Here is a 27,273-nt window from a genome sequence, read left to right as displayed (position 1 = left end):
TCCTGCGTTGGCAGGTGGGTTATTTACCACTGGTGCCACCTGGGACATCTTGAATAAAGCATAACTCTCAACTTTTAGGTTGTGCATTGTTTGTTTTCAGTCAACAGGCAGGAGAGGGGAGAATTAAGTCAGCATAGTCATTCTATGGGCTCCCTGTCTGTGAGCTTGCCTCAGTCTACTAAAGGTCACTTTTCCTTTTAAGGTTGGCATCCTTGCAGCCTCCCTAGCTTTTTGATTTGGGTGAATACTAACTCCTTCTGTCCCTTTGAGCTTGGAGAGGGGTAGCACCCCAGTTATTGCACTCTTTTCCTCAGTTTTGTAAATGTACCCCAAGTGTCCTAATCTGAGGGTGCCACTGGTTTCCTGTTGGGATCTTAACTGGTGCAGTGAACTCTTCCTAGTAAAAGCTGAAGTGTCAAGGGCATATCTGACTTTCCCCAAGGCTGGTTTGTCAAAGCCACGCAGACAGCTCTGATGGCATGAGCTGGAGTGCGAATACAGCAGATTTCATACAGTACCTTGTCTTGGTGATGTTCGGTGCTCATATGCTTGCTATGACTGAGCAAAGAAAGGCTTTGTTCATTTTGTGTTTCCTCAACATGGTACATGAAACACAAATAACTACAACCAGGGGTGTTGTTGGCCAGCTGAATTCAAACAGAGCTGTACCCCTGACACTCTATCACCTTGGCCAAGACCAAAAAGACCATAGATGAAGCCAGGGCAACATGCCGAACTGGACGTGAGCTGCTTGCTGCTGTGCCTTGCAGCATCTGTAACTGTGGAGCTAGAAGCTTCAAAAATGAGAGCAACACATTCACGCTGCTATACAGAAAGCCTCCTACATACAGATGAGTTCTGTCCTGAGAGCGTGTTTGTAAGCTCAGTTTGTTTCTAAGTCCAACAAAGTTAGGTTAGGGTACCCAGCTAACACAATTGGGTAAGTACTGTAATATATTTGTCACACTTTTCACACAAATAGTACATGAAAACAAACATAAAGATAAAACATTTTTTAACCTTACAGTACCTTGAAAAATACAGTAATACAGTATGACAGGTAGCGCTTCTTAGCAGTACCGGCTGCATCACTGCTGCCTTTATGTCTGCTTCGGGACATCCTAGGTTTGCAATAAAGATACTGGGCTGCACTGAAAGACACTGTTGTGCTCTATACAGTACGTATGCTTCAGTCAGTTAAGTCGCGTCTCTTGTGACCCCATGGACTGTAACCCACCAGGCTGCTCTGTCCATGAGTTTTCCCAGGCAAGAATACTGGAGTGGGTTGCCATTTACTTCTCGAGGAGATCTTCCTGATCCAGGGATCAAAACTGAGTCTCTTACATCTCCTGCACTGGCAGGTGGCTTCTTTACCATTGAGCCACCAGGAAAGCACTCTGTACACTACTGTAAAATAAAGTACACAAAAGCACAACCACTTGTAGAGGAAGCACACGCATGACAACATACACCAGGCATGTGAACTAAAGCACGTGTTTAGACATGTGATCACATGTTTATGTCTTTGAAAGTTTGCAATTTGAAAGGTTTGTATGTAGAGGACCTACTATATAGTACAGGGAACTATACTCAAAATTTTGTAATAACCCCAGAAGTGAAAAGAATATACTTGAATCACTGTGCTATACACCTCAAACTAAGATGACTTTGTAAGTCAGCTATCGTCTAATCACAGAAAATGAGAGCCTAAAAGTGGTGAGGGAGGGGACTTGTTGCATGGCTGAGTTATCCACCAGTGAGTGCTATCACAGTTATTTTGTATTTTTCTTATTTCCTATTTAAATAGATGGGGCATATTACCAAACTCAACGCTGCATGCAGCCTTAATTAAGAAGCACTGTTCTGAAGAGGCTGAGATGATATACTTGATCCAACAAGCTGTTTTTCTTTCTCTGTTCTTCTGTCTTCACTCCTGGGAAGTACAATTGTTAACCCAGTCAATAGCCTTCTGGCAGCAGTCTTTTCCATTAGGTTTGTGAATGAAACTGGTCTTTGTTACACAGGTCTTCTCCAGGATACTTGTAATCAAGGGTAAGATGCTCGGAGCTAATGATGGACTTGGTGGGGACTTACCGGCCTTCGCTGGGCCTCTCTGCTGTGTCAGTTTGGATTCACTGGAGGAGCCCACCGATTTCAGGTGCGCCGCTTGGTACCCCTGCAGAATGTGTCCCTGCAGTCTTGTAGGTTTTATTCTTTTGACACATGCGCATCTCAGTTTTCACTGCTAGTCTAGGGCCCTCTGACTTAGTCTGTGTGGGCCGCTATATCAAAACACCACAGACTGGGTGGCTTGTAATCAACAGAAATTTATTTCTCACAGTTCTGGAGGAACTGGAAAGTCCAAGATCAAGGCCCTGGCAGACTGGTAGTCTGGTGAGAGCCTGCTTCTTGGTTTATAGAAGGCCATCTTCCTGCTGTCCTTACATGCTGGAAAGAGTGAAGGACCTCTCTGTGGTCTCTTTTTATAAGAGCACTCACTGATGCCATTCACAAGGACTCCACTCCATGACCTAATCACCTCCCAAAGGCCCTGCTTCCTAATTACTTCTCACTGGCCATTAGGACTCAACATATGAATTTTGGGGGAACACAAACGTCTAGTCTGTTTTCATCCTCCAGCCTCATTCCTCTGTGACCATGAAGATGCTCTCTGGTACTCTGAGAGTCAAGGATTCCCTGCTTCTCGAGCACAGGTACTTCTCCTCGGCAGTTAAAGAATATGATGTGGATGTTTGATGACCAAAGGGCTTTCATAGACATACACATGAACTGTTTTCCCCTTTTGCAAACCCTGAGCAGCTACCTCACAAAACCTAATTTTAACCTGATTTGTATTTATTTGTTTTCTTGCGTCTGTTTTGCTGTAGGATTGTAACTTCCTTGAGGGCTGAGAAAAAGAGTTTCTCCTCTTGATAGTGCCTGGCATGGTTTTGGCCACATGACGGACACTTGGAAACTTGTGTTAGATTGAATGGAAATCTGGGTTTCCCCTCATCTGCTGGTTTGAGCAAGGTCTTGTCTTCTGCATCCTCTTGAATTGTGACAGAATTGGTGGTCTCTAAGGAATGGGAGAAAAGTGTCCAGTCATTTCAGTTGACTGGGTTCATCTGTTCAGTCAGTCTTATCTATAAAGACACGTCTGTATGTGGAATTCGAGGAAGGCATGGCAACCACTCCAGTATTCTTTCCTGCAGAATCCCCATGGACAGAGGAGCCAGGCAGGCTACAGTCCATGGGGTTGCAAAGAGTTGGACACGACTGAGCAACTAAGCACATATGTGGAATTAGGTAATTTGTTACCTCTGTGAAAGTGAAAGTGAAGTCGCTTAGTCATGTCTGACTCTTTGTGACCCCATGGAGTGTAGCCTACCAGGCTCCTTGGTCCATGGGATTTTCCAGGCAAGAATACTGGAGTGGGTTGCCATTTCCTTCTCCAGGGGATATTTCCGACCCAGGGATCGAACCCAGGTCTCCCGCATTGTAGGCAGACGCTTTACCGTCTGAGCTACCAGGGGTTACCTCTGTAGTTTTCAGCAAATGGCTTTGCATCTGTAGTCCAGTTGCAAACTATTATATATATCCAGTGGATTTTTCCAAAAAGAGTATCAACCAATTTTTCCTTCTAGTTTGGCTTTGTTGGAGGAAGTAAAAGTGGCATATTTAGCATTTAACAACTATTCCTATTTATAGAGGGAGTAGTTATCAAATTTGTCAGCTTTATTTGTAGGGCTTTGTTTTTCTCTGCAATACATCTAATTATTTATTTGCTTTTCTTTCCTGCATTTATATTCTGGATACTGGATTTAGTATTATGTTTTGAGCCAAGTATTTACTAACACAGCTAGATGGCTATTGAAATGCCATTCATTTACTACCTGTTTTAAATGATCAATTATGGGGAAAAAGATATAATGGAGCACTATTTAAGGAGCATCTGGACAATATTTTATAGTGCCCTATCTGTTCAGCCCAAGAGGTAAGGAGTCTGCTTGTAACACAGGAGACATAAGAGACGCAAGTTCGATCCCTAGGCTGGGAAGGTCCTCTGGAGAAGGAGATGGCAACCCACTCTAATATTCTTGCCTGGAAAATCCTGGGGACAGAGGAGCCTGATAGGCTACAGTCTGCAGGGTTGCAAAGAGTTGGACATAACTGAGCATGCACATACACAACATCTATTCTTAATTTATCCTGTGACTCACAGGATGCAGTTTTGTCATTGTAAACAAGTGATTATATGATATTAACATAAAGGGACTACAATTACTACTGGATAAATTTGCATCTTTAGAAGAGGTGAAAAATTAAAAAAAATCTTAGTGTACCTTTACATAGTAACAGCCTAGATTTTTAAATGTATTAGTTCTTGTGGAATATCAAGATCATGTAAATAAGAGTATTTATTATGTAGACCTGGAAATTTTGTAATTAAGCTATCTTTTTCCAGGATTTTGTAAGATGTTATCTCACTAGATAGTGAAATGGAATATTTGATAGTAGAATCATCATTTTCCCCAACAATAAATTATCAGCATTATATTACATTTATTGTGACAGGTTTGGCAAGCAGCATGGCAGACCTGCCTCCGGCCATTGGACCACTTACGGAAAAAATCTGTACTGGATGTCTTCAAACCAGATGGAAACTGTCAACGAGAGTCCCTTGAACTCTGTCCAGTGGGTGTGAATTGGTCAAAGTTATTGATTTCCTGCCAGAGGAAAGTAGCTATCTCAGTTTTTTAATATAACAAAGAGTCAGGTTTTTTTCATAAAGAAAAAATAAATTGATTTTTGTTTTAAGGTTTATTTATGAAAACAATTTTTTCAGCTGTATTAAGATATAATTGGCAAATTTTTTCAGGCATCAAAACAGAAATCTGTGTAAGGTAGAGTCAGTGCCGAGGCTGAACTATGGACCTAAAGAAATGGAATATCTACTTTTTCTCAATTATTTTAGGAAAAAGAGGCCTATATTTTGCTCCCTAAGTGGTGGGGAGCTGAGACTTCTACCTGTTTACCATTGTCCTACGTCTCTGAAGAGAGTCCTGGAGGTAACAGTTAGGGGCTTTGCCTAGAAAAGGGCTCACGTAACTTTAGATCAGTCGTGCAAACAGGGTATCCATCCCTTGTATGCATCCCGACCCTTCTGTTTAAAAATTCCTGCTTGGAAGCAGAGTCCCTGCTGCAGGGCTGATGGTGAAATGAAAGCTGGGAGTTGACATGTGTGCTTGTGTTTGTGTTAATGTTGGCAGGCAGGTTGGTCAGAGCCTCAGAGCATTTAAGGTTCTCTGGGATGATCTGAGGCCAGAATAAAGCTCTCATTTGCTGCTGAACTCTAAACACAATGAGCAGTTTCCTGTCATTGAACAGGGGAGAAAAAATAATGCTCAGCTACTGAGTTTTGGACGAACTTGGATCTGAGGTCTCTTCCTTGATTTGAAACCAGATAGGGTTTGGCACATTACTTCTTGAACACCCTTTTGTTTCCAGGCAGTGATTGACCCACTGATCACAGAGTGGGATCCATTTCCCAGTGTGTTCCTGGACTTTCTGTGAGTGAGAAGTAGGGCAAACAGCTAAGAGGCTGTTTTGGGTGTGGTGGGAAGCCGTGAAGCTGAATGTCCAGTCCAATAGCAACATTCCATCAGCTGGCTTGTGAATGAGAGCCATCCCACACCTAACTACTTGGTTAAACCATTTGAAACAGATTCATTTCTTGCAGCTTAATAACACGCTGTTCTTTAAAGCAGGTGGCTCTTGACTAAGCCTGGCTTCTTCCACAGGATAGTGTACACATCTATTTAATTTGGGTTATTTCATCAGCTAAAATGTCTCTGGAGACTTTACCATCTTAACAGAGACAGAGTTCCAGAGTTTGGGTAGCGTAATCAATGGCAGCGCAGCAAAAATGGAAGAGGTATAAATGTGCTGATTGAGATCATAATCTACACAAATGATTGTTTTCTCCCCATATGACATCATCAGTATTATTCTTTACTTGGAACGGAAGTGCTGATAAATCTTTAGTATTTGTTTGCAGTTGCACTCATCCCTACAGTGAATTTAAAACAACTCAGTTTCCCCCAATTTCCCACCGCTTGTCCCCCACAGCTCTGTTGCTGTTGTTTTAGTCACTAAGTCATGTCTGATGTGACCTCATGGACTGTAGCCCAGCAGGCTCTTCTGTCCGTGGGATTTCCCAGGAATGACTACTGGAGTGAGCTTCCATTTCTTTCTCCAGGGGGTCTTCCTGACCCAGGGATCAAACCTGCGTGGCCTGCTTAGCATGTGGATTCTTTACCACTGAACCACCAGGGAAGCCCCACCAGCTGTGGGCAACCACTAGTTTACTTTCTGACTTTATGGATTTGCCTGTCTGGACATTTTATACAAATGGAATCCTGTATATGTAGTCCTTTATGACTGGGTTATTTCACTGAACATAGTAGTTTCAAGGCTCATTCATGTATGTATTATTATATAGCATGTATCAATACTTCAGTCCTTTTTACAAGTGAATAATATTCCATTTCATGGATATACCACATCGTTTATCCATTCATCAGTTAATAAGATATTTGAGTTGTTTCCACTTTTTGGCTATTATGAATAATGCTGCTATGGATATTCATATACAAGTTTTTGTGCGAACATTTTTTTTCATTTCTCTTGGGTATATACCCAGGTGTGGAGAGATACCATTTTTTGCAATGCTTTTTTTTTTTTTTCCTATTTGGAAAGGGCACTTTCCTTGGTGATGTACTCAGAGTTGGAGAGAACATTGATTAGGAAGCAGGAAATGTGAGTCAGAGTTCTAGGTCTGCCCCTGACAGGCCATTTGTTAGGAAATTCACTGTTTCCTCAGTTGTACAATGAGGTACTTTTTTTTTTTTATCATACAATCTTTAAGGTCCCTTCCAAGTTAAAAAAAATTTCCCGAGTGATAATAAAAAATTTTCAAGATGTGAAGGAAGCTATTTCCAATGAGGTCTAAGTAGCACACCACACCCTGCTAAGTTCCCTAGATGCTATTTTATGTCTCTTGAGTTTGAAAAAAGCTTGGACTTTAATATTCAGTTAGCTAGTTAAATGTCTCTGTGCTTTTCCAATAAGAGCAAATAAATGCTCTTTAAAATACTAGATGATTATGGAACCAAAATTACTTACATTTGTATTACCCAAAAACATCTGCTGTAACATTTTGGGTTATTTCCTGTCAGTGTTTTCCACTTTAGGTTGTTTTGCTGTTTATTGAGCTGTAATCGTACTCAGTTCACAGTTCTCTGTCAGGATCCTGTTTTGGTGGCTCTTTGGGCTCTTCTTGATTTTAGTTTGATGCTTCTTACTCTGATTGAAGGGCCTTTGAAAGAGGCAGTCTCTTGATTTACATAGCTTTCTGAAAGCCTCAACAGTTCTGAGAGCGGCAAGGTGTTCCCCAAAGCGTGTTCCAGTCAGAATAGTCAGTAGAAAGATACGTACATGGTAGACAGAGACGAGGATGTAAATGAGTTAAAATGAGTAGTTTCAACCCTGGAGGAGCAAATCCATTTCCTCTTCTTGTATTTTGACTGATTTAGATGCCATCAAAATCATGTGCTTTTTTTTTTTTTTTCCCCAGAATGTAATTTGTTCGAAACTTTTCTGATTGTGGTTTCAAGTAGACCGATTCTTCCCAGAAAACACGCTCCCAAGATTTTTTTCCCTTGTTGGAAGGAAGGGTGAACTTGGGTTTCCTTTTGCTTACTTGCTGGTTTTCAAGCTTAACAACTTGAGGATTTACACTGACCTTTTCTGTTTCCTGAGAGATGTTCTGAACAGTGAAGCAGGCCCTTCTTCCCTGGGGTGTAGCGGTCCATTCCTTCCCAAGACCTTTCTCGAGCTGGGCCCTGAGGCCGGAGCGGCCCCTCCCCTGTGACGCCACACACCTTCAGGGCACTCCAGTGTGTGTTCCCTAGAATCCTCCTGTTGGTTACTGCAGTGAAAGTTAGCTGCAGACACTCCCTCACTTTTTCTCTTTTCCTTTTTTTTTTTAAAACTCATGCCATCAAGTTCAGCTTTCTTATTCTATCCTTTCAGTTATAGCAAATACTGTTTTATATTTATGCAGTCATCATTGTGGAGCCCTTACTCTATGTCAGGCATGGGGTTTAGGAACTTAAGGTCACGACTCTTGCTTTGTTGAATACAGTATTGTATACAGAGTCCTTAAAAACCTAGCTAAAAAAATCTGGGTAAAGAAAGAGAAGTCGCCCAGTCATGTCCAACTCTTTGCAACTCCATGGACTGTAGCCTACCAGGCTCCTCCGTCCATGGGATTTTCCAGGCAAGAGTGCTGGCGTGGGTTGCCATTTCCTTCTCCAGGGGATCTTCCTGACCCAGGGATTGAACCTGGGTCTCCTGCATTGCAGGCAGATGCTTTACCTTCTGAGCCACCAAGGAAGCCCCAAAAAAATCTGGGTAGAAAAAAAAAAGTTGTAGGTGCTGGAAATTCTTTTACCTTTAAAAACCCTGGTTTGAATGGATGCAGGAACTTTCTGCCGAAGGCTCTGTATGAGTGCCAGTTAACTCTTATAAAAGACAGCTTTTATTATCTCATGATTCCAGCCCAAGAAAATATACAGTTGCAATTGCCTATGGAATAAAATTTATTTTCTATAGTTTCTGTGGCTCTTTAAAATCTAATGAATGAATTGATGCAACCTTACATCCCTTCTTTTATGGAGTTATGTTCCTTTCCTCCTCTGATTCTCACCAGTGGGCCATGTGTTGAAGAATATCCAGTCAAATGAGAAACAAAGGCTGATTTATTATCCTGGGCAGACCTCACCCGTTGACTATGTAGGACAGTGTGGCCTGAGTTTGATGTTGAAATAGGAGCTTCCTATTTCCCGTAAGTCTGGACCTGTGTACGCAGGCCCTGCAAATAAAGAGCAAGGCAAACCCAAATTTGTTAATGAAAATAGTTGTATTTGCATAAATTCTTTACTTGTAAGAATTAGTTATAACAATCACCTACATTTTTATATGCAAAAATTGAAGCACAGAGATATTAAGCAACTTGCCCAAGGATATGTAAGTTCCTAAGGGACATCAATGGGACTGGAACCCACAGAGGCTGGCATCACGACCAGCAAAGTCAACCATTAGGATCACCTGCTTTTCCATGATGACTGCTAACCTTACTCCCCTAATTGTGTACACAACTGAGAGAAGGGCGACTGCATGTTGTTCTTTAGAGCAGTGACCCCACCTACAGAGGAGACCAGCCCGCTGAATGTGAAATGCTGAGCAGGCAGATCAGATAAGGCATCCTTGTTGGGAGGGGGTGAGTAGGATGTGGAGACGTGAGTGGAAAGAGCAATAGAACATCCCTTAGCAGTGGCAGTAATGGAGAAGACCTAAAGGCCCCGGGCTTCCCCAGGAAGATCCAGCAGGAGACCTCGGCCTTGTTTCTGCCAGTCTCTTCACACTACTACTGTTGCTGTTTAGTTGCTAAGTCATGCCCAACTCTTTGCGACCCCATGAACTGTAGCCCACGAGGCTGCTCTGTCCACGGAATTTCTTAGGCAAGCATACTGGAGTGGGTTGCCATTTCCTTCTCCAGGGGATCATCCCCACCCAGGGATCAAACCCAAGTCAGCTGCTTGGCAGGTGGATTCTTTAGCAGTGAGCCATCTTGGAAGCCCCCTTTTCACATTTACTCTTCCCATATTCGGTACCATCCTTCTTTCTGAATGCTTAGGGACTAGTCTTCAGGGACTTAGCCTTGGGGAGTGACTCATTGGTATCCTGATGTTTGTTCAGTGATCTCCTATAGCATTTACTGTCTTTGTCTATAGTAAGTATTTTCTCATAGGCCAAAATCAGTAGTCTGATATACAGGAGGAACTGTCTCAAATGTCTAGTAATCTGAAAAAAATGTTGATGTTTGCTATTTCATACAGCTTATGACATACCTTACACTGTTATTTGGGCTTCCTAGGTGGCTCAGTGGTAAAGAATCTGTCAGCCAATCCAGGAGACACAGGTTCAATCCCTGGGTCAGGAAGATCCCCTGGAGGAGGAAATGGCAACCCACTCCAGCATTCTTGCCTGGAAAATCCCATGGATGGAGGAGCCTGGCATGGTGCAGTCCATGGGGCCACAAAGAGTCGGACACAAATGAGCGACTGAACACATACACACACACATTTAATCTTACATTGTTATTCAGTTGTTGTATGAGTGTGTAATTTAGCTCTATAGCTAAATAATAATGTCCTCATGGCCAGAAAGTGTTACGTATGTCTGTGTAACACACCAGCATGATCCTTTCTAAAATAAGATGGTTGATAAATATTTAATAGATATCTTCCTCCCTCCTTCTCTGTCTTTTCCCCCTCTCTCTTTCCTTTCCTTTTTGTAGCACCTGCTGTCTCTCGGGCTATTGATATAAAGATTAGAAATGAGGATACAAATAGTTAGGGCAGCAGATAGGAATATTATAAAGTTCAGGGGTAAAACTGTGTAGACTTGATGATTTGGGGAAATTTATTTTCTGGACACACACATTCTCTTTTGAGATTCCAGCCCATCTATTTTTCCTTCCCATGTGGTCCATCCTTTAGTGGTGAGTTGGCTCAGCAGAATAGACCTCTGTGTCCAAGTGCAGGGTTTTGGACTTGTATGACCCGGCTAGCTTTGCCACATGTACAGCTTTCACAACAGAGAATAGGAAGTAGTGTGTGTGGTTGAATGTGGGTCCATTACTACCCCTGGGCCTCCAGGGTGCGGAGGATGCCCTGGTGGATTGGGGATGACTGTCATGCTTCTTTAAGCCTATTTCCTCATCTGTAAAAGGGGAATAAATCACGGTGGTATTATGAGAGTTAAATGAGAAAATACAGAAGGAATCTTAGTACAATGCCTGGTATATGTTAAGCACTGAATAGATGTTAGCTATTCTTATACCCACATATGCAGACATGAACATCATATGCTGCTCAGGTTAAAGAAGCTCCCCTGAGAGCATAAGGTCCCAGGGGAGAGGAATATTCAGCTGCTTATAATTTCCAGTGATAGTATCACAATTGGGGCTGCTTAATTGCTGTAACTGTGGTGTAAGGATTGTTTCAGTAGCTGATGATCACGCCTGTCAGATGCAACCTGGTGTCAACCTTGGCCAACGTGGAACAAAGATCCCTAAAGAAAAATCTAAAAACAAGTTAAAAAATCTCCAAAGTGTTCATATCTGTTGTCCACACTTGAGAGTCTTAACTCAAAATTCAAATGAAAAATTTTATGTACCATAAATAGTATGAGGAATGGCAGAAAACCTTCTAAGTGTTTCAGAAATATGCAAATATGTTTACATAAACTGTAGTGTGTCCTCTCTGTGCAATGCTATACAGGCATTCATAAATGTTTACCGTATTGAAAGTAACATGGAAACATATTTAGGTTATCATATAACTTGAAAAAAACTGGAGTAACTTTGCATATGCAGCATGAGGTCAACTATATTAAACTGGTTTTAGAAAATAGAATGACTTGAAATACATCTAAATTTAACAGTGGTTGTCTTTGGGTGATGTTGGGATTTTCGATAAATTTCCCCCTCTAATTTTGCTTCTTTGTGTTTTCTATATTTATACGATTTATGTGATTATTTTCATAGGGCAAAAGTACATTTTACAAGAGATAAATAATTTACATTGGTGGTAGACAAAAGCCATGGCATTTGGCTTGTGTTTCACAATGAAAAAAAAAAATCAAATGCAGAAGGCACAGACCTGAATTGTTTGTTATGTCTTCCTTAAAGAGAAATAAGAGTGTGGCATAAACTAAATCAAAGACACTCTGATTTGGAGAATTTGAGAGGGGTTTAGCTTTTTGAGGATTTTTGGAAAAGCAAAAAAAAAAAAAAAAGCCCTAGCTTATGCACACGTGCATGTGTGAATTTTCTTTTCCAGGACTGAAGTTTGATATTCTTAGCCATTCTGATTGTGGAGATTTGAGACTGTCATTTTCTTTTAAATGTCTGACAGCTATAAGCTTTCAGCTATCAGCAAATGAGGTGAAATGTATTTTTAATATTAAAAGTCTTTTGAGGGGGCAAAGAAGCCCAGCAGAACCATCATTAATAGTTCATATTCAGACAAGATTTTAAGCTCCTTTCCTAATCCTGCTTCTTTGGTATTTAATAGCCAGGCATATCCACCAGATGTGTTCCAAGTCCTTTTATTTACATAAATGTTTCCAGCAATTCGTTATACATTTTTCTACTTAAAAATAAGTGCCTACCATATAGCCCTCTTTCTCACATTGTGATGCTTTAGCATTATTTGTTTTGTTTTAGAGCAGGAAAATGTCTAATTGACCCCAGGTATTTTTCAAATTTTACCATTCATAGGACTTCTTATATTTATGTCTTTAAAATGTATATGCCGTCATGACTAATTTGAAAAATGCATTAAGTGTGTGAATTAGAAGATAATAGTTACTAAGAACTAACTACCGTTAATATTTTGGCTTTTTTCCTTCCATTTATTCTCATTAATATATGTTTGTGTGCTCAGTTACTAAGTTATGTCCAACTCTTTGCAACCCCGTGGACTGTGGCCCACATGCACGTGGACTGGAGTGCGTTGCCATTTCCTCTTCTGGGGATCAAACATCTCCTGCATGGGCAGGCAGATTCTTCGCCACTGAGTCACCTGGGAAGCCCATTTTCATTAATACTGTTTCGTAAATGCTAATTCTGTATTATCTAGCTTGCTTTGATTGGTTTTCCTATAAATGTTGATCTGTGTAGAACACATTCTATTAAACTGCTTATTCTTGGTTTACTACTATGTATGTAACTATCCTTTATATTGATAGATATTTAGATTGTTGTCTTTTCTGGCTCTTGAAATAGCATTGCAGTGAACATCTTTGTATATGCTTTTTGAGTGTTTCTCTAGGAAGCAGAATTATTGGATAATGGATTTGCTCTTACGTTTTTTCATATAGTGTGCATGGCACCCCACTCCAGCACCCTTGCCTGGAAAATTCCATGGGCGGAGGAGCCTGGTAGGCTGCAGCCCATGGGGTCGCTAAGAGTCAGACACGACTGAGCAACTTCACTTTCACTTTTCACTTTCATGCACTGGAGAAGGAAATGGCAACCCACTCCAGTGTTCTTGCCTGGAGAATCCCAGGGATGGGGGAGCCTGGTGGGCTGGCGTCTATGGGGTCACACAGAGTCGGACACGACTGAAGCGACTTAGCAGCAGCAGCAGCAGGCATTTTCAGTGTATTTCTTTATCTATTTACAGACATAAATATTATAAATAAATATATATTACATATACTTTTTCTTTTAGGGTAAATAGTTGCATTCCACCAGTCTAAATCTTGCTTTTTTTGACTTACTGACTTCCTCTCCCCAGTCAATGGAAATGTTAGTGTCACTGAACTTCTATAATAGATCCTCAGATAGTTGGAGATATGACCATGAATTTGTCTTCTAGCAACATTTTGTGAAAGTGTTAGTTGCTCAGTTGTATCTGACTCTTTGTGGCCCCGTGGACTGTAGCCTGCCAGGCTCCTCTGTCCATGGAATTCTCCAGACAAGAATACTGGAGTGGCAGCTTGCTCCTTGCAAAGTCTGAATCATGTAGGTCACGTGGTCTCAGAAAGTGGGAACTAACAATTCTAGTAACTGGAGCTTATCTCACTCACCCTTGTCCTGCTCTTTGCAATTGCCCAGCCTCTGGAAACCTGCTTAATCATGCCTGTCCATGTAAAGTTCAGGCAACCTTTCCCCATCTTGACTGCTTTTCCCGCATGAGTGAAACCCCTTAGTTTAAACCAGCCTATTAGCAGCTAGTGTTGCTTTCTATAGACTGTCTATAAAAACTCTGTAAGCCCTTTATTTGGGGCTCAGAGCTTAGAGTGTTAACTCCTCCGGGCCCGCCGGCATAATAAACCTGAGTTTTCCAACTCAAAAAAAAAGAATACTGGAGTGGGGCGCCATTCCCTTCTCCAGGGGATCTTCCCAACCCAGGGATTAAACCTGGGTCTTCTGCATTGCAGGCAGATTCTTTACCATATGAGCCACCAGGGAAGCCTAGCAACATTTTCAGTTCAGTTCAGTTAGGTCGCTCAGTCGTGTCCGACTCTTTGCAACCCCATGAACCGCAGCACACCAGGCCTCCCTGTCCATCACGAGACTCATTGGAAAAGACCCTGATGCTGGGAAAGATTGAAGGCAGGAGGAGAAGGGGACAACAGAGGATGAGATGGCTGGATGGCATCCCCGACTCAATAGACATGAGTTTGAGCAAGCTCCAGGTGTTGGTGATGGACAGGGAAGCCTGGCATGCTGCAGTCCATGGGGTCACAAAGAGTCAGACATGACTGAGTGACTGAACTTTTTTTGAAGTTTTTTAAAATGTTTAAAATTAAAAAAAAATTTTTTTTAATGTCTCCGACTTTTGGAGACCCCATGGACTGCAGCCTTCCAGCCTCTTCCGTCCGTGGGATTTTCCAGGCAAGAGTACTGGAGTGGGCTGCCATTGCCTTCTCCACATATTGTTTATTCACCCGTTGAAGGACACTGGGGATTTTCCTTGGCATGGCGGGGCACCAACCAGATTCCCCTTCAGAGAGAGTTGCTGCCTAGCTGCAGGGAGTCAGTCAGCAGACAGCCTCTACCTGTCAGCTCCTTCAGAGTCTGCCACAGCTGCAGAGACCTGCCTTTCCTGAAGCAGCCCACACTGAGTGACCGAGTGAGGCAGCGGTATAAAGATCTAGCCATTTCAGCCTGGGTTGAGACAACTCTGACACACAATTTTAACTTTTTTACCTCCAGGCATCCACCACAGTTACCCCAGCAGCCCTCTCTCAGCCTCTGTTGATGGCTGTAAGGGGGATTCTGTACAGCCCAGTGAAGGAAAAAGGACAAACCCAAGCTTGGCCTGGGGATGGGTCACTTCAAAATGGCCTTGAAAGACTGTGATAAGGAGAAATTCCCCCAGTGGGTGGACTAGCAGATCATGCCCCTGGCCACCCATTTTGTGTTGGAGGAGAAGTGGTCTGCGGCTCAAATGCACATAGGCTTATAGGAGGTGGTGAATGTTCTGGCTGGCATCAAAGACCTGGAAGGAAAAAGATTAGAAGTTTGGGGGTAGCAAAGCCTGAGTAGAAGCATGTGGGGATGGACAAAATAGGAATGGGCCCCAAATGGGATCATCTCTGCAGCATTCACTAGAGAGATTTAAAGACTAGATACTATTATTTTCCTCTGAAGAGTGTTCATTTCTTATTCTCGCAGGCAGTTTACTTGGCACTAAATGATCAGATTGACAGACCGACCAGGTCACTTTATTTCAGATAATCCCTGTCATTGATTACCCCAGTGCTGATACAATGAGCATATGAACAAAATGACAGTTGGGGCAAAAAAAGGTGGCTACTCATGGGCCCAGCAGCATAGGTTTATTCTTACAAAGGCTGATATAACTAATGTGCTAAATGTTCAAACTGACAGCAATATAGACAACACTGAGCCTGCATATGGAACCAGTTTTTAAAGCGACTCGCTGTCTTCTGTGTGCAGGTATACTACATCTGCTCTTCCTTGGAAACAGCTGTCTACAATCTGCAGTTAGGTTTACCCATTTACTTTTTTCTTTTCAATCGTTATGCTTTGCATTTCTAAAATTTCCATTTGGTCCTTTTTTGGAATTACATTTCTCTCCTGAGAGTCCCCATCTGTGTTCTCATTATGCTTCTCTTTTCCTTTGTATACTCTTTCTAATAGCTGCTTTGAAGTTCTGTCTGCTAATTCTAACATCTGTGTTCTATTTTCTCATGATTATGGCCCTACTTTTTCTGTTGTTTCTTTTCTACTAGCCTTTTAGCATATACCAGACGTTCGGATAATACATTTTAAAGATTCTGGATTATGTTGTTGTCCTTTGACGAGTGTTCATTTTTGTTCTAACAGACAGTTTACTGGGCAGACTCAGTTTCTAAACTCTTGTCTTCCTGTGGCAGGTAGTAGCTGAAATCCTTGTTCAGTCCTTTCAGTCTTCTAGCTGTTATTTTTCAGAAGATTGCTTGAAATTTTTCCTGCTGTGCCAAGTTCAGAGGGTAGCTTGAAAATATTCTTACAGAGCATTATTAATTGCTCAGAGCATTTCAATTTAAATACCAAATTTAATTTTCCCCTATTGTTGCATATTTTTATGGTTATTATTGATGCTTTAAACATTCTTGGACATAAGTCTTTGAAAGTATTTTTAATGATTTCATTAGTATCAGTTCAGTTCAGTCGCTCAGTCGTGTCCGACTCTTTGCGGCCCCATGAATCGCAGCACGCCAGGCCTCCCTGTCCATCACCAACTCCCGGAGTTCACTCAGACTCAAGTCCATCAAGCCCATGATGCCATCCAGCCATCTCATCCTTTGTCGTCCCCTTCTCCTCCTGCCCCCAATCCCTCCCAGCATCAGAGTCTTTTCCAATGATCAACTCTTCGCATGAGGTGGCCAAAGTACTGGAGTTTCAGCTTTAGCATCATAGATTCCTATATAAAAACAAAGGCTTAAAGTCTGTGGTACAAATTGCCAACCAACTCCACCATTTTAATATTAATCAACACATTATACTTCCTAACTCTGTATTTTATTAACAAAGTTGCAATGTGAAAGGAACATTTTAATGTACTAATATGCATTTTTTCATATTTTTACCTATTTGTATCATTTTATTATGTTTTTTGTTTGTGGACAAGTGAATATTCTGTTTCTTCTCCCACATTCCTACTAGGCTATTTGGCTTTTCCTTATCAATTTAGAAAACTTCTGTATTCATTAAATACATTCATTAATCTTTTACTATTATCCAGTTTTTGATTCATGAGCTATGTGTTTGATCACTATTGTTTGATTATTATTATTATTAGGGCTTCCATCTTTGAGGTTTGCTCAATGAATTAGGTGCTAGCAATTATTGTCAGTAGTTGGCACTTAAAAAGTAAAAGATAAAACATTTTTGTCAGTTTTGTATTGTTACAAACCCAGTGCTTCTGATTTAAAAACATTGATGCAGCAGTGGTTGCTTTGAGTTAATTTGGTAAGTGTAACTGGTGATTATCAATATACACCAGGCATAATGTCATAAAAGACTTCTTCAGTTCAGTCGCTCAGTTGTGTCTGACTTCTTAAAAGGCACTAATTATTTCTTTATTTAGACTTGTATTTTCTTTTACTCCTGTTTGGTAAATTGCCATGCAATAAAAACTGAGATATTGAACAGCACAGTATGTCATACCTTAATGGTAGAATTCTAGAGTATGTTATAGCTACTAAAGGATTTTGATAATGTGGGATCTTAGAGGCCACCTTATTCTGTTTTCAGAGGACAGGAATCCCTTCTAAATACCACTGAGAGATGGCCAACTGGCATCAGCATCCCATCTCATTTTTAGAAAGATCTTTCAAATCTCTCTCTTGAACCATTGTTTCTATTCGTGCCTTATGGAGCTACACAGGATACACCTAAAATTGATCTCATTTATGTATATTTCCCCTGCCCATTTGTTTGGCATAACCATGGTCCGTCTTTGACAGAGCACCTCAGAAAATTTCCTTGTAGCAGCAGGGGAACTCTGACACTCAAGTCTGTGTGTTGAAGTATTCTCTGCTGTTGCTGCTGCTGCTAAGTCGCTTCAGTCATTTCCGACTCTGTGGGACCCCATAGACGGCAGCCCACCAGGCTCCCCCATCCCTGGGATTCTCCAGGCAAGAACACTGGAGTGGGTTGCCATTTCCTTCTCCAATGCATGAAAGTGAAAAGTGAAAGTGAAGTCACTCAGTCGTGTCCGACTCTTAGTGACCCCATGGACTGCAGCCCACCAGGCTCCTCCATCCATGGGATTCTCCAGGCAAGAGTACTGGAGTGGGGTGCCAACTCAGTGTTAACAGCATGCATTTTCATTGTACATACATTTTACACAAATGAGAATACGGTTGGCAAATGAGGAATAACTCAAACCAATGATTGTAATGAGAAAGTGATGAAGGTGGCATGAAATAAAAAGGTTTTGGAAGTTTTGTATGAATTTAGAGATTCTAGGTTAGTTCAGGAGAGGCTGGGATAGAATGGACATTGCAATGGTGATAAAGTTTAGTTGCCTTGCTGTAAGAGAAGGCTGTAACGATGGTTACAGTGGCTCTAGACAGAAGGGAGTTAGATATCTCTCTCCAAAGATAAGGTGGTAACTAAACAGGAGGACTGGGAATGAGGTGAAACCAATCACAAAGATGGAATGTTATCAGTAGCACATGCCGCTGTCTGGAGTGGTAGTACAAGAAAAAGACAGCACTGTGTGAAACTGTAACAAAACATGGAGAAGAATTGTTGCCTTTTGCTGTGAGTCAAGGATGATGACTTAAGCCACCATGTATCATGCATGCTTCCCTTTTCATAAATTTCAGTGTATCTGGTGATTTATGGGAGCTCAGATCCCTTGGTTCATGAAAGTTTCTCTGTTGCAATTTTATATGATAACCTTTCAAAGATTTGAAGCATAACCAAATATATCAACTTGGTTTAGCCATTCTTAAAATGACAGATTTTCTGACCCCTTGGCACAATTAATTTGATTCACTTCTCTGAAATTTGGAAGCCAGACATAATATATTTTCTTGTTGTGGTAGAAAATCACAGATAGGAGGCAGTTAAACACTTCCTCCTTGAGCTGCATCCAACGTTAAATTCTTGTCCATTAAAACATGTTCTGAGGCAGTTACTGGATTTTATGCATGTTAATCTGATACTGGATTTTATGCATGTTAATACTCTGCTTTGCTCACAGTTTCAAATGTATAGTTTACGTGTTGGCTTCTGTTGGGACAAATCATTCAGCAAACTCTTGCATGTCATTGAAACTGCAAAATACAACTCTTATCTAAGCCTTTGGGAAAATTAGAAATCTTTTCATCATAAGTATCAACCAACTACAAAAATATCCATAAGCACAAAACGACCAACAAACAACCACCATAATAAAAACAGCATGACCTCTTAATTACCAAGTACCCACTATGCTGGTTCATAATTTTCATACATCCTTTTTTTCTCCCCCCACCCACGTGCTTTTATCTGAGGAAAGCAGTGAGGGGAAACCTGAGGAGCACTCAGATTACCCAGTTTTGCAGAGCTGGAACAAGTCCAGCGTCTGAGGCAGACTCGAGGTGACTGGCTTCCCAGCAAGAACAACAAGACGTACTTCATGCTTTTCAAGACACTTTGATGTGTGTTACTGCACTTGATCTTCACCTTAGTGAAGATCTTCACCTTCACCATTTGGTCTTCAGGGTTGGTGGGAGAGGTGGCCTTGTCTTCAGTTGGCCCAGGAACAAACTGAGCTTGATAGGAGCTTGCTAGAGCTCACACTGAGTCATCCGAGACGGGACAGAATCCCAATGTCCTGCTTTCCAGCCTGGGGAGGCTGCTGCTGGACCACACTGCTGGTTCAGATGCACAGAAGTCTGTGAAGTCGCCTGTGCTGAAGCGAAAATGCCGATGGCAAGACCTCTGAATATCAAAGTTGAAAAGAAAGTGAACCAATAGGGAAAGCCTTCAGCATCTTGGATCTTTGTTCTTAAGAAGACTTGGTAGTAGCTGGGAGATTTGACATGTGTTTTAACAACAAAAAATGAGCTTCAGCCTATAACCATGATAGGAAAATATAGTGTCTATGAAGTAGTTGGAAAATTCAGTCTCCTTTAATATACACAGAGTCTTCTTTGAAGCTAAAAGTATGAGATGGAACTGTGGTTAAGAAATGATCGCACTATATGAACACTGTCCCTGAGGCAGGAGAGACAAATGTTTTCTATTCTAGATACCAGTAGGGCTGGGTCCCAGATACAATGCTTTAGACGTTTCATCAGGGTGTACCCATTGGCTGGCACGATGGTGACCAGATGCAGTGGGCAGAGAAGTCTCTTGCAAGTAACGTTTCAGATGAGATTGGGCACGTTCAGGTATGGTCATAGATGCAAGTAACATTTCAATGGCAGGAAATACAAAAGAGTAGGAATGCTAGGAGGAGGAGGGAAGGGAATGGTATCAAAAACATGAAGTATCTCCCGTTTTTAAATGCTCGCCTATTATTTTCAGTCTGTCTTCTCTCATCTCCCTCTCACACGGAGTGGCAGTAAGCCTGATTTAGAGCAGTCTGTGCCTCTAGGGCTCAGGGATGGGACTCCTTGCTCTTATGGAGGGCCAATCGTGTTCTGGGGACATTAATTGATATTCCTGTGAATGTTAAAGATAGTTAGCAGTTGGGGTGAAGTTAAACCCCTGATGCAAAGAGCCAACTCATTGGAAAAGACCCTGATGCTAAGAAAGATTGAGGGCAGGAGGAGAAGGGGACGACAGAGGATGCAATGGTTGGATGGCACCACTGACTCAATGGACATGCCTTGAGCAAACTCTGGGAGATGGTGAGGGAAAGGGAAGCCTGGTGTGCTGCAGTCTATGGGGTCCCAAAGAGTTGGACTCGACTCAGGGACTGAACAGCAACAATAAACCCCTGGGAGTGAAAATTAGTATAGGAGGCACAGCAAGCTCAGTTTTGTCAATGTATCCAGTGTTTAAAATGTGTTTCATTCCCACTCTACAAGCAGTTACAGAGGAAGAAGAGAGGGGAAAAGGGAGAAAGAAGATGTAATGAAGCATAGCAAGATTAACATGAGCTCAGGCTTTATTATTGCTTGGGAAACGCACCCAGATTGGAGAATTGCTGTCCATGGTGTCCATCCATCTCCACATCCAGGAATGCTTGGAGTCTCCCTGCTGACAGGGGTGGATGGTCATAGCAACATGTGGGGCTGCTGTGGGAGGAATATGCTCTGGGCTGCAGAGGGCCACTCAGCAGTGTTATTCACATTCCTGGAGACTAGGAACGCCAGACCCCAAGGCCCAGGTCGGGATGGAGAGCTCTGCCTGGCTTTAGAGCCATGCTGTGGTCCCAGAGGCACTGCCATGCCAGACTGCTGTATTCTCATGATCACCATCCCCAGGTATGCAAGTCACCAAGTTGGGAACTTTGGGATGCACCCATTTTTATCCCATCCATTGTCTGACTCACAAGGTCAGAAATGTGGTTCTGGAGAGGGGACCATAGCTAGTTCCTGTAGGTCCTCCCACCCCTCCTAGACAGGGGCCGAGTGTAGGAAGAGGATTTGAGGAGAATCTTCTTCCTCAGAGGCTGCAGAGAGGGTTGGTTTTAGTTCTTTTACTCTAAAACTGAAAATTTTCACTAATATATGTGATAATTTAAAACCCTTAAGTGCCATCAAAATAATAATACATATGGTACTGCAGTTTGTTTAAAAGAGGTTATTTTTCTAACTGGTACTTTAAAGAACACCGATGGTGGTTTTTAATCTTTTTTGAACATCCCTAATTTGACTAACATCATTTACTTTTCTTGGGGATATAAGTAGTATTATAAAGACCCCGTGGTGGTTTAGTTGCTAAGTCATGTCTGATTCATGTGATCCCATGGATTGTAGCTCGCCAGGCTCCTCTGTCCATGGGATTCTCCAGGCAAGGATACTGGAGTCAGTTGCCATTTCCTCCTCCAGGGGATCTTCCTGACCCAAGGACCTAACGCAAATTTCCTGCATTGCAGGCAGATTCTTCCCTGCTGAGCCAGCAGGGATAGTTTTGAAAATGGATAATATCTTTACTGTTGATTATATAGCTATATGTGTTTACTGTTAATGACTCAATTTGAAAATGGAATGAGCATATTTTTGTTGGCTATATAGCTATGTGTTTATGTAAATGATCCAACCAATACAGAAATGTAGGAAGTGGAAGTGGCCCAATAATATTATTCTCCTGCAGTTGCCACGGTCATAGCCATAAACTTGTTTCTAAGTTACAGAAGTCTAAGGACCAGAGTTTTAAATGAACTTATGTTCTCATATTGGGTTACATTTGTTCTTTCTGCAAAAACACACAGTATAAACAGCAGCAAACCAATTATAATAAAAACCAAACAAAGGGAAAACGAAAAGTCATATAAAGCTACAATACATACCAATAACACCCTGAATATTTAAATTTCCTAGACCTGTTCATTATGTTGTCATTCTGGCATTTTGTAGTTCCTATTGGTAAGTGGTAAGACCCTTTAGTGAATCTGCCAACCTGCAGTATCTGTACTTACTGCTTTTCTATTATGAAGAACATCATAATATTCTGTTTTCCTTTTTTTCATAAAAATATGTATTTAGTAGCTTTAGTGGTGTTTCTAAATCTTTTCTCTGGATGTCTACCTAGAGGTGATTATACAGTCATAAAATTGTCATATGTGGCTGTTTGAAGCAAATTTATTAGGTTGATTATACCTTATGTTTTCTTTATGATGATCATTTATTCACCAAACATTATTGAGGGATTTGGGTACAAAGGGACAAGTCCTACAGGGAAGAGAGACACATGTGTGGACAACTCTCCGGCTGTGTGACAAGAGTGTGCACGAGGTTACTGAAACACAGGGGGGTGTGCATGCATGCACACTCAGTTGCCTCTGACTCTGCGACCCCATGGACTCACCAGGTTCCGTGGGATTTTCCAGGCAAGAATACTGGAATGCATTGCCATTTTCTTCTCCAAGGGATTTTCCTGACCCAGGGGTTGAACCCACATCTCTTGCATTGGCAGGTGGATTCTTTTACCACTGAGCCACAACTGACCCCACAGAGGAGAGAGGGACTCCTTTTTGCCAGAAGGTACCTGGGAAAGATTTAGTGGAATTCATGGTTCATGACATGAGTCTTGAAAGTTCAATAAGAATTTTAGGTAGGAGAGGGACTGGAGAGGAAGAACATCAAGACAATGGTTTGCACTGACAGAGAAGGGAATTAGCATTTGTTAAGCACCTACTGGGTGCCAGGCATTACATGTCAGCTAGTCCGTCCTGTAAACCTATCTTTGGCCTCACTGACGAGAGGAGACTTAGTCTCAGAAACGTTAGTCACCTGCCCCAAGGTCTCATAGGTTGTTACCACTTGGAGGAGTCAGGACTCACACCCAGGTCTGGTGATCCCAGAAACGTACTCTATCAGTAGCATGAGACCGAGGAAAGAGCTTGTCTTCTTGGGGGAGTGATGGGTTGATTGGCTGGAGTGTGGCATACTTAGGAGGAAAGAGGCAGAAATGAATTTAAAAATGGAGACTAAGGCCAGTTGGTAGGGTGTTAAGTTTGAGAATATGATTGAAGGTGTTTGTAAGTAGATATGAAAGCTCAGGTTTATCTTTAAGGAAGAGAATTCTGGTCATCTTGTTTGGCCAGGAGGGAGCTGGGTAAGACTGTGAACAGTGTTGTATTAATAGATTTATCCTCACTACACTTAGATGTGCAAACTTTTTTTTTTTCCAAAATTTGAGCCAACTTTTTCATTAAGACCTCTCCATACTTAACAAGTGGAGAAAAAAGAAGCTGCTGAGAGTAGTAAATTTAGTTTGCTCCAATCATGTAAAAAGTTCAATTCAGTCACTCAGTCGTGTCCGACTCTTTGCAACCCCATGGACTGCAGCACACCAGGCCTCCCTGCTCATCACTAACTCCTGGAGTTTACTCAAACTCATGCCCATTGAGTCAGTGATTTCATCCAATGATCTCATCCTCTGTCATCCCATACTCCTCCCGCCTTCAATCTTTCCCAGCATCAGGGTCTTTTCTAATGAGTTAGCTCTTTGCATCAGGTGGCCAAAGTATTGGAGTTTCAGCTTCAACATCAGTCCTTCCAATGAATATTCAGGACTGATTTCCTTTAGGATGGACTGGTTGTATCTCCTTGCTGTCCAAGGGACTCTCAAGAGTTCTCCAACAACACAGTTTGAAAGCATCAGTTCTTCGGTGCTCAGGTTTCTTTCTAGTTCAACTCTCACATCCATACATGACCACTGGAAAAACCATAGCCTTGACTACACGGACCTTTGTTGGCAAAGTAATGTCTCTGTTTTTTAATATGCTTTCTAGGTTGGCCATAACTTTTCTTCCAAGGTGTAAATGTCTTTTAATTTCATGGCTGCAGTCACCATCTGCAGTGATTTTGGAGCCCCCCAAAATAAACTCTCTCACTGTTTCCATTGTTTCCCCATCTATTTGCCCTGAAGTGATGGGACTGTATGCCATGGTCTTAGTTTTCTGAATGTTGAACTTCAAGCCAACTTTTTCACTCTCCTCTTTCACTTTCAAGAGGCTGTTTAGTTCTTCACTTTCTGCGTATCTGAGGTTATTGATATTGCATATCTGATAATACAACCTCAGATAAACACTTTCTGTGTCATCTGTATATCTGAGGTTATTGATATTTCACCCAGGAATCTTGATTCCAGCTTGTGCTTCATCCAACGCAGCATTTCACATGATGTAGTCTGCATATAAGTTAAATGAGCAGGGTGACAATATACAGACTTGACGGACTCCTTTTTCTATTTGGAACCAGTCTTTTGTTCCATGTTGCTAACTGTTGCTTCCTGACATGCATACAGATTTCTCAAGAGGCAGGTCAGGTGGTCTGGTATTCCCATCTCTTTCAGAATTTTCCACAGTTTGTTGTGATCCACACAGTCAAAGGCTTTGGCATAGTCAATAATGCAGAAATAGATGTTTTTCTGGAACTCTCTTGCTTTTTCGATGATCCAGCAGATGTTGGCAATTTGATCTCTGGTTCCTCTGCCTTTTCTAAAACCAGCTTGAACATCTGGAAGTTCACAGTTCACATATTATTGAAGCTGGGCTTGGAGAATTTTGAGCATTACTTTACTAGCATGTGAGATGAGTGCAATTGTGCGGTAGTTTGAGCATTCTTTGGCATTGCCTTTCTTTGAGATTGGAATGAAAACTGACTTTTTCCAGTCTTGTGGCCACTGCTGAGTTTTCCAAATTTGCTGGCATATTGAGTGCAGCTCTTTCATAGCATCGTCTTCCAGGATTTGAAACAGCTCAACTAGAATTTCATCACCTCCACTAGCTTTGTTCGTAGTGACGCTTCCTAAGGCCCACTTGACTTCACATTCCAAGATGTCTGGCTGTAGATGAGTGATCACACCATCGTGATTATCTGGGTCATGAAGATCTTTTTTGTATAGTTCTTCTGTGTATTCTTGCCACCTCTTCTTAATATCCTCTGCTTCTGTTAGGTCCATACCATTTCTGTCCTTTATTGTGGCCATCTTTGCATGAAATGTTCCCTTGGTATCTCTGATTTTCTTGAAGAGATATCTAGTCTTTCCCATTCTCTTGTTTTTCTCTATTTCTTTGCACTGATCACTGAGGAAGGCTTTCTTATCTCTCTTTGCTGTTCTTTGGATCTCTGCATTCAAATGGGTATATCTTTCCTTTTCTTCTTTGCTTTTCACTTTTCTTCTTTTCACAGCTATTTGTAAGACCTCCCCAGACAGCCATTTTGCTGTTTTGCATTTCTTTTTCTTGGGGATGGTCTTGCTCCCTGTCTCCTATACAATGTCACGAACCTCTGTCCGTAGTTCATCAGGCACTTTGTTTATCAGATCTGGTCCCTTAAATCTATTTCTCACTTCCACTGTATAATCATTAGGAATTTGATTTAGGTCATACCTGAATGGTCTAGTGCTTTTCCCTACTTTCTTCAATTTAAGGAAAAAGTGATTCATTCTTTCTTCTGTGCCTCCCTGAGACAGTATCTCAGTTACCAGGGCTCCCTGTCCTTGGGATTGCATGCGTGTTTATCAGACATTATGGGGTGGTCCGTGCTGGTGCTGACGGGGGTCTGGCATTTATTCTAGCTCTCTCTTTGGCCATCAGATGCTGAAGTGTGTGGCTGCTGCCTCTTGTGGTCCACGCTCTCTCGGGTCAGCTGGGCTCAGGTGTCTGTTTTGTCCATGGTAAACTGAATTCATATCAGAGCGAGACCAGAACACACAAAGAAGACTTTTTGATGAATAGCTTAGCCTGAATAATTTGCAGGTACATGCAGAGACAGTGTTTTGATTATTTGTGGTCGAGCTGAATTTGTTAAGTGAACTCCTGGAAATGCAACCTGTACTCTCAAAACTCCATCATTGGCATGCCTGAGACACGGTCTAACCTTTGGATGTAGTTCTGCTAATATAATTACCTTGCTGTCTTTTAAAGGTGGCTTTTAATTGGGTTCCCAAGCAGCAGCTGCTGTTGAGGTGCTAGTTGCAGCCTTTCAATAACAGGTTCATTAAGTGTTTCCTCTTCCTGGACTGGGCATCTGGCCTTGGATGGTAGCCAGCTGTTGCTGAAATGCCATCACTTAAAGGATTGCCCTTCAAACCACTGATTTGTTATTTTGTTGACTTGCAACTCCTATCCTCTCAAGTTTAACTGGAGCTTTATTGAATACAGTGCTAAACTCAATTCTTCCCCTTCTCAGTGGCCTTTTCATCAGGTTATTTCCCCCTAGCTCATAGCATTTAGTCCTCTGGCTGGACAAGAGGTTTAAGAATTAAAGACAGCTTGTCATTTATGGGCTCAGGCCTGTCCATAGGGTAGTGCAGTGGATTCTGTCACAGGCAAGTCTTCTGATGATTTATGCCCAGGTAACACGAGAAGTCTCTTGGCCAGTTTTTGCCTTTTTTGTAAAATTGTGCTGAAAATTCTAGGGTTTTTAAGACTTTATCTCTAAGATTGTTGTCCTGAAGGATTTTTTAAATTATATTATAAATGATTTATAATATTATATTGGTTTCAAGTGTAAAAAATATAGACTCAGCATTATTATAGATTAAAAGCTTTTGTCCTGAGTATTTTTAATTTGTTTGAAGAAAATGAGCGTGTAATGATCATACTGAATAAAGAGAGGTTTGCAGGGGCTGGTAAGGTGGGACAACAGAAGGAACTTGGGTTTTTATCTTTGGTTTTTACTCTCAGAGCAGCTGTGTGGGACTGGTCATTTTCAGGCCCCAGGAGGAAACTGTGGGCAGGCCCAGTGTATTTTCTGATCATTCTCATATAATAAAAAGTTTTCCAATCATATTTCCTTCCCAGACAGTCTTAGCTTGGTAATTAAAACAGCTAGCCTCAAACATACTGATTCAAAGTGATATCTTCCCCATCCCTGGCTCAGATTCTAGGTTCACTTTGTCAAATTCCACCCAAAGAAAACCTATTGGTAATTTTATTAGAATATATTGAAATTACAGATTAATTTGCTCTTTAGAGGTGATAAACTTATTTTCTTAGGTCC

The 27,273-nt window shown here is 41.6% G+C and overlaps 1 protein-coding gene across 1 annotated transcript in view; it reads left to right on the top strand.

The window, feature by feature from the left end:
* RASGRF2 (Ras protein specific guanine nucleotide releasing factor 2) overlaps positions 1-27,273 on the top strand; it is a 266,419-nt gene that overhangs the window by 52,729 nt on the left and 186,417 nt on the right. The window lies entirely within an intron of this gene.

The sequence above is a fragment of the Oryx dammah genome, unplaced genomic scaffold (genome assembly GCF_014754425.2).
Source record: "Oryx dammah isolate SB20612 unplaced genomic scaffold, SCBI_Odam_1.1 HiC_scaffold_5, whole genome shotgun sequence".
NCBI classification, from domain to species: Eukaryota; Metazoa; Chordata; class Mammalia; order Artiodactyla; family Bovidae; genus Oryx; species Oryx dammah.
This window is presented reverse-complemented; position numbering and strand designations above follow the sequence as displayed.